The following is a 6981-nucleotide window of genomic DNA, read 5'->3' on the forward strand; positions in this document are numbered from 1 at the left end:
CGTTACGGCCTGCTTACTCCGGACTTGGAGTGATGAGATGCTCAAGACAAACGCGGTGTTCCCTGCGGTCCCGCGGAGGGAGCGTGGTCTGCACGGAACTTCAGGGAAACTAGTGCTTAGTGAGACCCGCGCGGCGCACGGCGCCCTGCCTCCGCTGGGACCGGTCTTGAGACTCCTGGAGCGCCGTGGGCTCGCCCTTGAGTCTCCGAAGCTGAGTGTGCGCTGGCGGGTGCGCTCCGCTCAGCGCGACACGCGCGACGGTAACGCGGTGGACAGCCCAAGGGGCAGTTGCGGGCGGCCGGAAGGTGACTTGAAATTCGCTGAACGCGGGAGAGGCGTCCCTGCGACGCAGCGGAGAACCGAGCCAAGAGATTTCACGGGGAGGCAAAAAGCATCATCATTTTGGGGGGAAAGAACATGCCCCCCATTCTGCAGTCACTACCAAGAGCACACGCACTCCCGCGAGTGGGAGGGTTGCGGCGGTGCGGGGTGCGGTTCCCGACGCTGCGCCGGGAGGAGCCGCGCGGGGACCGGGCACCCTGAGTCCCGCGCGGGCTCGCACTCCCGCCGCTCCGGCGGACTCTTCCCCGCGGGGCTCTCGCGCAGTTTGTTTTGCCCCAAACTCGTTCTCAGCGGCTGCCGAGGCTTTGGAGACCCCTGCTCAGGCCTGGAGTGCGGATAAGCCGCATAAAAAGGGACTCGCAGGGCCAGTGCCACCGGAAAACAGGAATGCACGGCGGGTTCCGCTGCGGAGGCGGGAATACGTCCCGGGAAAGCCGGGCGCGCGTCCGGGGGTGCGCGTCCGGGGCGGCGGGCGGGGAGGAGCAGGCGGCTGCGCCCGCCGTCAGCTGTTTGCGGAGGATCGCGCGCACCGCTCCCGGGCGGTGGGTCTGGGGGTAATTCCCGACACCGGACTCAGACGGTGGTGGCGGCCGGTAAGCCAGGGAAAAGGCGATGGGACGCACTGGGGCACAACTTGAGGAGGACAGCGGGGAGGGAGATACCGGACAGGCGGCGTTCGCATGCGACGAGGTGGCCGAGTGGTTAAGGCGATGGACTGCTAATCCATTGTGCTCTGCACGCGTGGGTTCGAATCCCATCCTCGTCGGCTCTGCTTTCTTTTTGTTCCGCCCATCGCGAGCGACCGAGTAAGCGCTTTCTTTCAATTCTTTCCTCACTCCACCCAGCTGAGTAACTGCTTAGAATCCGCCCTGTTCTCTGCTTCTTCCCGAGCGCTTCTCCTCTGCCGGAATGTTTTGTTAATTGATTTATTTCGTTCCTGTTTCGTTCCCCCATTTAAAGGAATTCCCCCCCATGTAAAGGAATTTTCATTACTTTACAAGTTTTGCTTAGCCCGGATTCCCCACTGAGGAAACAACTGAACCATTGAGGACCATAGAAAAATATTGCCTAACAAAGAGGAACTGATAATACTGACTATAGAGAAATGCACACAAAATTGTATGTACTAAACCTCACGGGTTATTTAAGGCATTTCCAAGCTCATGGTACCTCTACTGCAGTTTTCGTCTATTACCTTTTATTCTCACTTTATTTTTTTTAAAGATTTTTATTTACTTGACAGAGAGAGAGACAGGGAGGGAACACAAGCAGGGGGAGTGTGAGAGGGAGAGTCAGGCTTCCCGCACAGCAGGGAGCCCACCCTACCTAGGGCTCTATCCCAGGATCCTGGAATCATGACCTGAGCCGAAGGCAGATGCTTAATGACTGAGCCACCGGGTGCCCCTATTTTTATTTTTTAAATTAAATTAATTAATTTAATATACAACACAGGGCTTGAACTCACAATCTCAACATCAAGAACTTCATGCTCTACTGACTGACCCAGCTGGGTGCCCCTATTATTTCTATTTTTGATCAGTTCTACTGCCACATGATTCAAAAAATATAAAAACCTGTACAGCAAGTTTTGTCACCAGTTACCCTCCCCACCGGGAGGACATTATTAGCCCACAAGTATCCTTCCAGAAACAAACTATGGATATATAATATTAAGCTCTCAAGTTATGTCATTACACAAAAAAGAACACAGAACAAGACAATATGGAGATGGCACTTACAAGAAGAAGTAAACATGTGTACATCTGCATAGACGCAGCATTTTGCACGTGTGTGTGTCTGCTTCTGTCACCGGCAGGCTGTGTTCCAGGTACACGCACTTGTGAGATACCATCAAGTTTCCCCCTGGGGGTTGTAGACATTGACACTCCCCACCGATGCATTGGGAAGACCAGACCACACCTGCTGGTGCGACCCTCTCCGGGGGAGCATTATTTGACCTAGCGCTGTCACACCATCTAAATGAAGGCACAAGGAGGAAATGTTTAGGAATCCCGAGTGTTGTAAGCTTGGTGGTCTTGGGAGGCGGGGGAAACTGGAGCGCAGGGCCGCAGTTTGTTTCTGGTGAAGAAGAGGCAACGGAGCGAGTGACCTGGGATCCTGCCCTGAAGTCGCTGTCGCGCACGTCTGGTGGGAGAATGGCCTTCGGTGGGGTGAGGGTGGGGCAAACTGGCGCATTATTGATCGCCATTTAAATAATACTTACCAGACTTCAGAAGCAGAGTCGCACATGTATGGTCAACTGATGTTCACCAGAGATGCCCAAGTGGTTCGGGGAATCCTCTAGACGGAGAGTGAGGGTCTTTACAACCAGCAGCGCGGCAGCAACTGGACAGCCCACGGTGGGGGGCGGGGGGAGAGGAGGAAAATGAAAACATGCAACTTTAGAATTTCTAATAGAAAGCATAAGAGAAGATCTTCATGACTTTGAGTTAGGTAAATATTTTAAAAATAAGACACTCTATAAAAGAAAAATAGATAACTTGACTTTATCAAAATTGAAAGCTTCTGTTATTTGAAAGGCACTGTTAATACAAATGAAAGGACAAGCCTCAGACTGGGAGGAAATATTTGCAAAGCACATATCTGATTTAAAAAAAAAAAAAAAAGGCTTGTGTCCAAAATCAGGTCATAATCCCAGGGTCCTGGGATCAAGCCAGACATCCAGCTCCCTGCTCTGCCAGAAGCCTGCTTCCCTCTCCCACTCCCCCTGCTTGTGCTCCCTTTCTCTCGGTCTCTCTCTGTCAAATAAATAAATAAAACCTTAAGAAAAGAGAAAACAGGGGCGCCTGGGTGGCTCAGTGGGTTAATCCTCTGCCTTCAGCTCAGGTCATGGTCTCAGGGTCCTGGGATTGAGCACCGCATCGGGCTCTCTGCTCATCAGGGAGCCTGCTTCCTCCTCTCTCTCTGCCTGCCTCTCTGCCTACTTGTGATCTCTCTCTCTCTGTCAAATAAATAAAATGAAATCTTAAAAAAAGAAAACAATTACATATTTTGTTAAAATGGGGAAGAGATTTTATTTTAGGTTTTGGCAAAGAAAATATATAGATGCCAAATAAGCATCAGAAAAGATTTCAATATCATAGTTATAAGGGAAATTCAATTAAAACCACAACAAAGTACCACTATACTCTTATTACAATGGCTAAAATAATTTTTTTCAAGTAACAATGCCACATGTCGAGGATGTGGAGCAAGTGCAACTCTCGTATCTCATGGTGGAAATACAAAATGGTGCAGTCACTTGGAAAAGTCAGTTTGGCAGTTTCTTACGAAGTTAAACACAAACCTGACAACTCAACCATCTTCCTCCTGGGCGTTCACTCAAGAGAAATGGAAACACATGTCCATCTGTAAGTGAATGTGTATAGCAGTTTTCTTCATAATCACCCAAACCTGGAGTCAACCCAAACGCCCATCACCCGGTGGATGGATATGCAAACTGGTATGTCCATGCAATGGAATTTCACTCGGCAGTGTACAGGACAGGCCACTGATACACGCTACAGCATCCGTGAATCTCAAAAATAGTATGCTAAGTGAAAGAAACTAGAACCAAGACTCAAATGCTTATGCTGTATGATTTCATCCCAGAAAAGGCAAAAGTGAGAAATCAGATTAGTGATTGTCAGGGCTGGGGATGGAGGAAAGATTGATTAAAAAGGAGCAAGGGGGCGCCTGGGAGGCTCAGCTAGTAAGTGTCTGCCTTCGGCTTGGGTCATGATCCCAGGGTCCTAGGATTGAGCTCCATAGCATCGTAGCATCAGCATCGGGCTCCCTACTCAGTGGGAAGTCTGCTTCTCCCTCTCCCACTGCCCATGCTTGTGTTCCCTCTCTCACTGTCTCTCTCTGTCAAATAAATAAAACCTTTAAAAAAAAAAAAAAGGAGCAAGGAGTGGGGGTCCTGGGTGGCTCAGTAGGTTGAGCATCTGCCTTTGGCTCAAGTCCTGGACCCTGCTCTTTGCTCAGTAGAGAGCCTGCTTCTCCCTTTCTGCCCCCCACGCCTGCTTATGCTCACTTTCAGTCAAGTAATTAAATAAAATCTTGAAAAAAAAATTTAAAAAGGAGGAAGGAGTGGGGTGCCTGGGTGCTTCAGCTGGTTAAGTTGGGTAAGTGTCCTACTCTTGATCTGGCTCAAATATTTATCTCAGGGTCCTGAGTTTGTGCCTCAAGCCAGGCATGGAGGCTACTTAAAAAGGGGGGGGACAAGAAGGGATCCTGGGGTACTGGAGATGTTTCTTGGTTGCAGCTAGTAGTCTTTGCAGGATGATGCATGCTTGTCCAAACTCACCCAACCAAGCACATAAAAAGGTAAATTTTATTGTTTGCAAATTATATCTTACTATATCAACACTCAGAGTTCCACTTCTAAAACTCTTTTTCCCCCCAAGATTTTATTTATTTATTTGAAAGAGAGAGTGTGAGAGAGAGCACAAGCAGGGTGAGGGGCAGAGGAAGAAGCCAGCTCCCCAGTGAGCAGGGAGCCTCATGCGGGCTGGATCCCAGGACCCTGAGATCCTGACCTGAGCTGAAGGCAGCCGCTTAACCGACAGAGCCACCAGGCACTGGCGAGTTATAGATTTTTTAAAAGATTTATTTATTTATTTATTTGAGGGAGAGAGTGGGGGGGCAGGGGGAGAGAATCTCAAGAAGACTCCCACTGAGAGGGGAGCTGGACTCAAGGCTCCACTGAGGGGCTTGATCTCATGACCCTGAGATCATTACCTGAGGTGAAACCAAGAAGGGGGCACTCAACTGACTGAGCCAGCCCGGCACCCTAGTGTTGTAGATTTGTGTAACTACTGATGTTTTATTTATTGCAAAATGTTAATTCTGGTATAGTAAACATAGTTATATTAGTTTCAGGTGTATTTTATAACTAATTTGGAGAGTAATTTAGTAGAATATATCAATTTTGTAATTGCATATATTCTATGACTCAGAAATTCTACTTTTAGTTTATCCTAGAGATTTACTAGCATGTATAAAATGCTGTATGTAGGGAACTATTTAGTTCATCATTGCTTATAAATAGGAAATAATTGGAGGGCTCCTGGGTGGCTCAGTGGGTTAGGCCTCTGCCTTCTGCTCAGGTCATGGTCTCAGTGTCCTGGGATCCAGTCCTGCGTGGGGCTTTCTGCTCAGCGGGGAGCCTGCTTCCCCTCTCTCTCTTCCTGCCTCTCTGCTTACTTGTGATCTCTCTCTTTGTCAAATAAATAAATAAAATATTTTAAAAAGAAAATAATTGGGTTTATAGCAGCAATGGTCACGGTCGCCAAACTGTGGAAAGAACCAAGATGCCCTTCAACAGACGAATGGATAAGGAAGATGTGGTCCATATACACTATGGAGTATTATGCCTCCATCAGAAAGGATGAATACCCAACTTTTGTAGCAACATGGACGGGACTGGAAGAGATTATGCTGAGTGAAATAAGTCAAGCAGAAAGAGTCAATTATCATATGGTTTCACTTATTTGTGGAGCATAACAAATGGCATGGAGGACAAGGGGAGATGGAGTGGAGAAGGGAGTTGAGGGAAATTGGAAGGGGAGATGAACCGTGAGAGACTATGGATTCTGAAAAACAATCTGAGGGTTTTGAAGGGGTGGGGGGTGGGAGGTTGGGGGAACCAGGTGGTGGGTATTGGAGAGGGCACGGATTGCATGGAGCACTGGGTGTGGTGCAAAAACAATGAATACTGTTACACTGAAAATAAATTTTTTTTAAAGATTTTATTTATTTGACAGAGATCACAAGTAGGCAGAGAGGCAGGCAGAGAGAGAGGGGGAAGCGGGCTCCCTGCTGTGAGCAGAGAGCCTGATGCGGGGCTGGATCCCAGGACCCTGGGATCATGACCTGAGCTGAAGGCAGAGGCTTTAACCCACTGAGCCACCCAGGCGCCCCTACACTGAAAATAAATTTAAAAAAAAATTAAAAAAAAAGAAAAGAATTGGCAATAGCATAATTGTTCATCAGTAGAAGACTGGGTAAATGAATCTGTAAATAAATAATGGAATATTTTACAACTGTCAAAAATAAAAAGGGAGATCTGTGTGTCCAATTCTAAGAAAATTTCCAAGATTTATTGTTAAATTAAACAGAATAGGGGACTGTAGGCTTCATTTTCTACTATTCATGTACAATAATGGGGAGAAGATTAATGTATAAACATAATGCTTCTTTATGCATAAAATATATCCGAAAGTCTACATAAGAAATCTAAAGTTTTGACTGTTTCTGCAGAATGAAATTAAGTGGCTGGGGGTATGAGTAGGATGAAGATTTTTAATTAAAATTTTTTTTAAATTTTGAAATTGTTTAAATATACAAAGAGAGCGAAAGAGAGAAAGACTGGTACATATCCACGATCCCTTATCCAGTTTCAAAAATCCATAAAATTCTGAAAACTCTTCAAACTGGTAAATCTTCATCTTCATCTGGGGGAAATCTCTGTTGTTGTTGGTTCTGTTTTTAGAGACTCTGGCTCCGGGAACCCGTGACAGGCGCAGGTGGGGCGCCACTAACCCCGGGAAGGCCTGGGTGCAGGTGGCCTATTGACCCGCCCACCACGGGGACTGTGCCACCGCGGCCTCCCGGCCCGCGCGCACCCAAAACCAA

At 47.5% G+C, this 6981-nt stretch overlaps 1 non-coding gene across 1 annotated transcript; it reads left to right on the forward strand.

The window, feature by feature from the left end:
* The first annotated feature begins 1026 nt into the window (after positions 1–1026).
* On the forward strand, positions 1027–1108 carry TRNAS-GCU. Its single transcript has one exon. It is a non-coding gene; the product is annotated as a tRNA-Ser (tRNA).
* The last annotated feature ends 5873 nt before the right edge of the window (positions 1109–6981 follow it).

The sequence above is a fragment of the Lontra canadensis genome, unplaced genomic scaffold (genome assembly GCF_010015895.1).
Source record: "Lontra canadensis isolate GAN:19392208 unplaced genomic scaffold, GSC_riverotter_1.0 scaffold194, whole genome shotgun sequence".
In the NCBI taxonomy this organism is placed as follows: Eukaryota; Metazoa; Chordata; class Mammalia; order Carnivora; family Mustelidae; genus Lontra; species Lontra canadensis.